The 7,747-nt window shown below is 35.0% G+C and overlaps 1 pseudogene; it reads right to left on the bottom strand.

Annotated features, from left to right (window-relative positions):
- Positions 1-1,656: 1,656 nt before the first annotated feature.
- Positions 1,657-6,146, bottom strand: LOC145067028 (TMV resistance protein N-like; annotated as a pseudogene).
- Positions 6,147-7,747: the final 1,601 nt, after the last annotated feature.

The raw sequence follows: 7,747 nt of genomic DNA, 5'->3' as shown, positions 1-7,747 counted from the left end.
CAATCCTATTGTGTAGAAAGTGTAGATCACTCCTACACATTTTGAAGAACTATGCAGAATCCATTCATCTAAAAATAACAAGAAGAAAAAGAGAACAAATTCTTTAGCTTTTCTGATAGATCACCACTAGGCATCACCAAATTTTGACCAATATAGATTATTTACAAATGTACTCACTACTCGTTCCCAGTAAAGCACTCTTGTCAATTCAATAGTCACGCACTAGGGCTTCATAGCACAATAGAAAGAGAAAGCAACATTAGCATAGAAGGCAGGTACCTGATACAAGATTCATGGTTCAGGTCTATAGAACTTCAAGTTCAGGAACTCCTCGGTATCTATAGAACTTCAAGTCCAGGAACAAACAGTAGAAACCATGTATCCACAATTCATGAAGTATTGTCAATTTCTAGGTTAACCAAAGTAGAAAATCCAATAAATTTGTCAAGAAATGTATACATGTACTCAAGTTAAAAAGACACGAGAGTACCTTTGGCGGGAGCATTGATAAATAAAACCCTATACGAGGCATTTCTGGCTTATGTAGTTAATAACGAGGGTTTATGGGTTTTCTTGGTGGGGTATTCTTTTTATCAGTGGATTCATCTTACTCAATCTCACATACTGATATTGATTTCCTGCTTCTAATCCTAGAACTTGAACAGTAGCTCTTCTTCCTCCTCTTTGACCTAGAATCATATGAATCGTCTGAATCATTGATGTGAAGAACTTGAAGATGAAAGATGGAAACAGAGGTGGAGGAGCACAAGGGAAACCAGATACAATAGAAATGAAGGCCAAAGACCGCCTAAGAAGTGATTGATGCCAAAAAAATAGGGGGGAAACGAAAATCGCTAAAATCGCATGAGATAATCCATGAATTTTAGGGAAATACCACCGGTTGTTTGGGGTTTTTCTTAGTAGCGGGATTTTTTTATAATTCTTTTGGGATTTCATTGTGTAATTTTTTGGAGTGCAATTCGATCATCAATGGTAGAAGGGTTTTTACAGAGAATGAAGATCTAGAGGGAAGGATGAGGATGCATATCACGGGTGGTTTAAAATAGTGATGGGGGTTTTGTTATCGGTGTAGTGCGACAGGAAAGAATGGTTGGAGAAGATGGTCGGAGACACTTGGCGGAGCGAGATCGGAGGTCGGGTGGTGGTACGATGCTGCTATGAAGACGAAGGCCTAGGGTTTTTTCTTGCTAATTGGAAATTTTTGGGATTCAATAGGCGGGTCAAATCCCGCCATAAAAACGCGTGTTTCATTAAAATGTTATAAAGCGACACATTTAGAGGACGCACATTTTATGAAAGGCGCCCTTCGCATTTACTTTTTTTTTCTTTTCTAACACTACTTTTAGGGCACGCACAAATGCGTGTCCTATATCCTTCAAATTTTGCAAAATTGACATTATTTTTTAGGGCTCACACAAATGCGAGTCCTCTATCAGCGAGTGTCATTGTTTGCGCGTCATTAAAGGGTTGTTTTCTAGTAGTGGTAGCAAAACATGGTGTCGTAGAAATAGAGGAACCCAAAAAATTAAAGTAGTACAGGGAAAGAACTCATCATGGTTAAATAAAAGAATAAAAAGAAAACCATAAACCTACAAACCAGCCACTAAGACATAATCAGAACTTGTTCTCCATAGGTCACCATATAATATTAATAGAAGATTTTGAATCATGTTGGACTTGGATCGTAAATGTCTTTCTAGCATAAACTTTCTCCTCGTCCCAAAATTCCGAGGAATCTGTTGCAACTTTTGTTGTTTGCAGCTGATCACCTTTACTTTTCCTAGGAACGAGCTCAGCTCCAACATAACTCTCATTCTTCAATAAATTCCAATCCATGACTTTTAGGGAAAATGAAATCATATTGTATGATGAATTTGGAAATGCAGTGTGCCTCAATGAACCAAACGAAACGTATCCTATGAATGTCATTGTTCCATCATATATAGGCTCTACTGCTTCATTAGACTCCCGCAAAAGCTCAAATAGAGAATTTTCTTCATATACCTCCTGCTTCACGACTATATTAATACACGGACGGTAGATTTGGGTAACTACACATACTAAGAACCCACAATATTCATTGTACCAATCATCAGGAAGATGCAGTGTAAATGTTCCCCTAAACAACCTACCCACAAACCTATTTGGAACCTGAGGTTTAAGAATGATATTGATAAAGTAAACTTCAATAGCATTTCCCTGCCATGGAAAACATATTTACTTATAATTCTTAGGTTTGGGTTTTATATGATAATGAGTAAAATTTAAAAGGTAAGTAGAACTAAACCTGGAGCATGGAGTCAAGTAATATGCAACCAACAAGTTTGTTGTTTCCCAGAATTGAGACATTCCACAACCATTTACAGTTTGAAATATCTCCCAAGCTTTCAAGTGAGAAACAACCAATTGCTAAAACAACAGCTATACTTGATGGCAGATCTGACAATTTTACAAGGCCTTGGCAGCATGACACGTCGAGCAGTTTGAGCTGAGGAACTTGCAGGAAACTAAAATTTAATTGTGAAAAGTGATTTCCTGATAGATAGAGTTTCCGCAAGTTGGGTAACTCCCAAACAGCAGAGCCGATTTCTTTATCTCCCAAACTGCAGAAGCTAAGATCCAACTTTCTCAAGTTCTTGAGAAAGAAACGTAACCCTATGTGGTTCATATTGATGTCACGCAAAAAATGCTTCACATTTTTGTGAGGGGAAGAAGGCTCCATTAAACAACATTCAACACCAGGAAGATTGCTGCAACCACACCTCCAACAATTAACAAAAAAGTCTGGACAAGATCCTACAGAGGACGCAACTTTACTCCCACTATTATCATCCAAATGAACATGTGGTAAACTCTCCTTGTTCTCTTCTTGGATCCCTGAGAAATTAAAAAGTTCAGGGCATGCCAAGAACTTAATGGTCTGAGTTTCTTTAGTCGAGTAACAGGTGGAAACATCTTAAGACGATCACAAAATTTAATACATATGAGAATAAGCTTTTCCAAGCGTCCAATCGATGGATGAATCTCTTTTAAACGCCAACATCCATTAAGAATGAATCTTTCAAGATTTGGAAGTCCATCAAAATCTGGTGTCATGATTAGGTTATGCAAATGGCAGAGTTCAATTGTCTTCAAATATGGCAGCAACTGTTGTATACAAGTGCAAGCAACTCAAAATTTTGGCACACATACAGGCATATATATATATATATATATATATATATATATATATATATATATATATATATATATATATAAGAAATATGTCTCAACTTAGACAAAAACCAATTCCTATGGAAATCATTTGAAGTGTTTGTTTGATAACAATATAAAAAATACTTAATATAAACAAAATAATGAAATAGTTTTGAACCCAAATTGTTATAAATGTTTTATAATGGTTATCAATCAACAAAAAATAAATTTATGTTAAAATCTTACGTAGATAATAATACATTGTTTATCTTTAAAAGGGTATTTATATTGAGCTTTACATGAATACCATGGATTACAATGACCAAGGTGTCTACATCATATCAAACAAGTTATGTATTACCAAGTTTATCGTGATTAAGAGAATAAAGGGTTTGTGCTTTCAATACTAGCTACTAGTTATAAAAAATATAGTTGAAGCTGCTTGATGATATTAACAATTAGTTAGGTCGAACATTCATCGTCCACTTTGTTTTCATGTCTTAATTAGCAGAAAGACAATAAGAATTACCTTATAACCCTCCCAAAGTTGTTTTTGCAAGCTGTTAAACAAAATTAGACGACAAAGCTTCCTTTGTGGAAAATTACTAGGCATAAATTCACCGGCATATTCAATCCACCTAAGGTTCTTCATGTTTGCAGCAATTGGCAGATAAGAATAAGCCATATTGTATCTAACTTTTATTGCTTCAATCATCTCAAGTTCCTATGATAGAGGAAAAATGGTGTGAGAGTTGCAGTAAGAGTGCTTCTTTATACACTTATATCATGAAAAGCTAGCTCAACCATTACCGTCATTGCATCTATAGCACATATAGTCATAATATCTTCCTCCTTCCAAATTCTACTATGTTTTTCAGGATTGTTAGGGTGTTCCCCTCTAACAATGTGATGTCCCATTTCTTGCACAAGATCATGCATATCAAACTCACCATATTCTGAAATAGTTATGAGAGCCTTTTGTATCAACACCTTTACTCCTATAACCGGATGGAAACCACATTCACCAAGGATCTTCATTGCCTTATCTTTCCGTTCCCTCCTAAAAAAGCATGCAATATCTAGGAACAATTCTTTCTCAATTGGTTTAAGTCCATCAAAGCTGATTTTTAGCTTTTCTACAATATCAGTATCCGGGATCTCTTTTAGTCTAGCTAATGCACTCCTCCACTCATGAATGTCTTTGTCACAAAGAAAAGAACCAAGAACTGTAAGTGCCAATGGAAGCCCACCAGCATAAGTGATCACCTCTTTTGAAAGATGGTCATAATCTTCCACAGGCCTCTTATCCCGGGGTGCATGCTTGTAAAAGAGCTTAATAGCTTCATCACTGTTTAACAATCTAATATTGTATACTGCATTTACTTTGTGTGCGGTTAATAAATGTTTATCACGGGTTGTTATTATTATTCGGCTTCCTTCACCAAACCAATCATGTGATCCAGCTAGTGCTTTTAACTGGTCGAGGTTATCGACATCATCTAAAACAATCAAGACCTTTCTGTGGCGAAACCTATTATTTATCAAGCATCTTCCTCCTCCAGCTCTGTTTACTTCCATTTCTGAAAGAATTTTTTCTTTCAATTTTCCCAAACCATACCTGCCTGATTCCTCTCGAATATTTTCAACAAAGCAGCAGCTGTCAAACTTGGTAGAAATTTCATTGTAGATAGAAGATGCAAGAGTAGTTTTACCACCACCCCCAACCCCCCATATTCCAATCATGATCACACCACCTGACCCAATTTGTAACTCCAATTTCAAACCTTGCAAGCGAGCATCAATTCCGATCAAATTCTCATTTGCACTTGAAGTTGCTGGCTGCAACTTCCATGAAATTTCGACTACAATTTGTTTGATGCCTTTTGCTTCATGCCTACACATTGGACATAAAAGGATAATTAACACCTGCTCACATAGAAAAAAGATTACTCTATGAAATAAAGAGACCAAGTCCTAATTACCTTTTACTTTTCACATCCAAACAGAATTTCTAAAATCAATAACACAAGTAGTTTGTAGCAACTTTCTTGGGAAGAAGGAATAGTTTCAAATTGCAAAAAGTAAAGCTACATGGGTTTGTTGTCGTAACTTGAAGAGAGGTGTCATGTACGAATTTAGAAATAAGAACATAATAGATTACATCACAGCTTAATTTGAGCTTATCCATAATCCTAGGACTTGGGATGCCTTTTAACTTGGCCACTAGCATACGAAAACACATTTACTTTGAGCATCTTATAATCTTGAACAGAAAACATATTTGGCTCAAAACAAGTGATGTAGTCAAATCCTCTCTGTTTATAAAGTCATCAACTTCACCAAGAAATATTAAAACGAAGACAAATTACCCATTGGCAATGTGTTTGGGTTCCCATCCAGAAAGGTTACTTGCATCCACGAGTGCTTTTCTCCAAGATTCAACCTTGGTTTTGTTGTCCAACTCGTGTTTAGCAAACACTTCTCCGTATTTCCGTTTTGGTTTTCGTACTTGAGCAGGATTCACGTCATAAAATATAGGCATAACGATCTGGCCTCTCGTATCCCTGCATTTCATAATATATGAAAGTTCATCCAGACACCACGACGAATCACAATAGTTTTTTGAAAATACAATGATGGCTATCTGTGATTCTTCAATAGCCTTCATAAGGGATGGGTGGATCGATTCGCCTCGGGGGAGTGTTTCGTCGTCCTTGTAAGCAAAGATACCTTCTTGTTCAAGAGCCGAGTAGAGATGGCCCACAAAAGTATTTCGAGTATCTTCTCCTCTGAAGCTAAGAAAAACATCGTACTTCCAGAACACAGAAGATGATGGTGATACCATCAATGTCTTGACTTATTGAGATAGAAGATATGTGGTTTGAGCACCTCAATGAAAAGAACTTTATACAGAGATGTGAGTTTCCAATATAACCTGTTATCATGTTGGAAAACCTGTAAGAACTCAAAATTGAACAGGTTACCACGTAGAAAATCTCATAACCAGTCCTTACATTTTATTTTTCATTTCTGGTCGTAAAAACTCCTTTGAATGTATAATAGAAGTTACAGTTCTAAAGATAGGCATGAAACAATTTAGGTAATGTGAGTTAGTTTTTCCACAATCACATTGTAAAAACTAATGTTTTACTCTATATTCTACTTTGAGATTCTTCTTAAAAGAAGTGGAGGAGATTTCTGAGCAAAACCAAATTTTAGCAAACTCCCTTCCCGAACTCTGTACTTTGCAAGCTCATACATTAATTTCCATGGGAAAATAATGAAAAAGTAATTATAATTCCATACGGTTCATTTGCTATGATGGAATGGAATGAACAAGGTAATAGTATAGATCATTACATTTTATAGTCATGTTAGGTTGGCTCAAAATAATGGAATGAATTATTCGAACATAATTTTTTGTTATGGATTATATACAAAACTAAATATATTAACTTGATTAATTAAACGTGTTATTTTATTTAATCAAATAAAGGTATTCTTAAATAAATTACATATAAGCATATTTCATTTCGTATAAAATATATGCTATATGTATTTCAAATAGTTAGAAAAGAAATTATATATCAATTACAAAATTGTTTTCACACTTAAGATTACCATAGAATCTTAAAACATAATTACAATATTGTTTACAAACAGCCTCTCAAGTTCATGCTAACTAAGGGTAAACTAATACACTCCATGAAATTCAATCGAAATGGTCTTATGTAATTTTTAAGTTTAGCAGACCATCAATATACAACAAAGTTACTTAATTCTGGATTTCCTAAGCACTACCACTTTCATCTTCACCATTCTGATCCTCTAGAAAACTTCACACTCGCATCAATGGTGCCTAGATCCAATTCTCCTTGGAGCACAAGATATATGTTCACATTTATAATTTGATGTCAACATTTATCTCTTGTAATACAAAAGGACATATATAGCCTTTAAAGAAACTTTACTAGGTCACTATATTACAATTTTTATAATTTTACCATCTATTAAAATTCAGACTCGTAATCATCATTAATTATAAGTGTATTGATTATAAGTCTCTATTGGTTTCACAAGGCTTAATTTATGAACTTTTGCTTTCCCATTACACCAACACCTATAACTTGTATCCGATTTAAAAAGGTTAAGTTGAAACTCGCCAAAAGGTCCCAACAATAGATCCTCTACTTATGTTTACACCAAATCAATATTTTCATCGCTAACCAGAATCAATTTGAAACAACACAATTGGTAGTCAGTAAATGTCCTAACACCTTTCGACAAACACACATCACTACAACACGGACCTATTTCACTTTCTTTTTGTATCCACAACACATACACACATCATTAGTCATCATCCTCCAAATTCCATTCATTTATAACATACACACATCACTATAATTTGATCATCTAACTACACTAATTCTAAATCTTCACAACTTCCATTTCTTTCATGGTAACTTATAATTCATCGATTTATCGGTTTGAAGAATGTACCTCAGATTCCGTGAAAAATCAAACTTTA

Source organism: Lactuca serriola, chromosome 8, assembly GCF_051521515.1.
Source record: "Lactuca serriola cultivar US96UC23 chromosome 8, Lser_US96UC23_V15, whole genome shotgun sequence".
NCBI classification, from domain to species: domain Eukaryota; kingdom Viridiplantae; phylum Streptophyta; class Magnoliopsida; order Asterales; family Asteraceae; genus Lactuca; species Lactuca serriola.
Note: the sequence above shows the minus strand (reverse complement) of the source record. Positions and strands in the feature narration are given on the sequence as shown.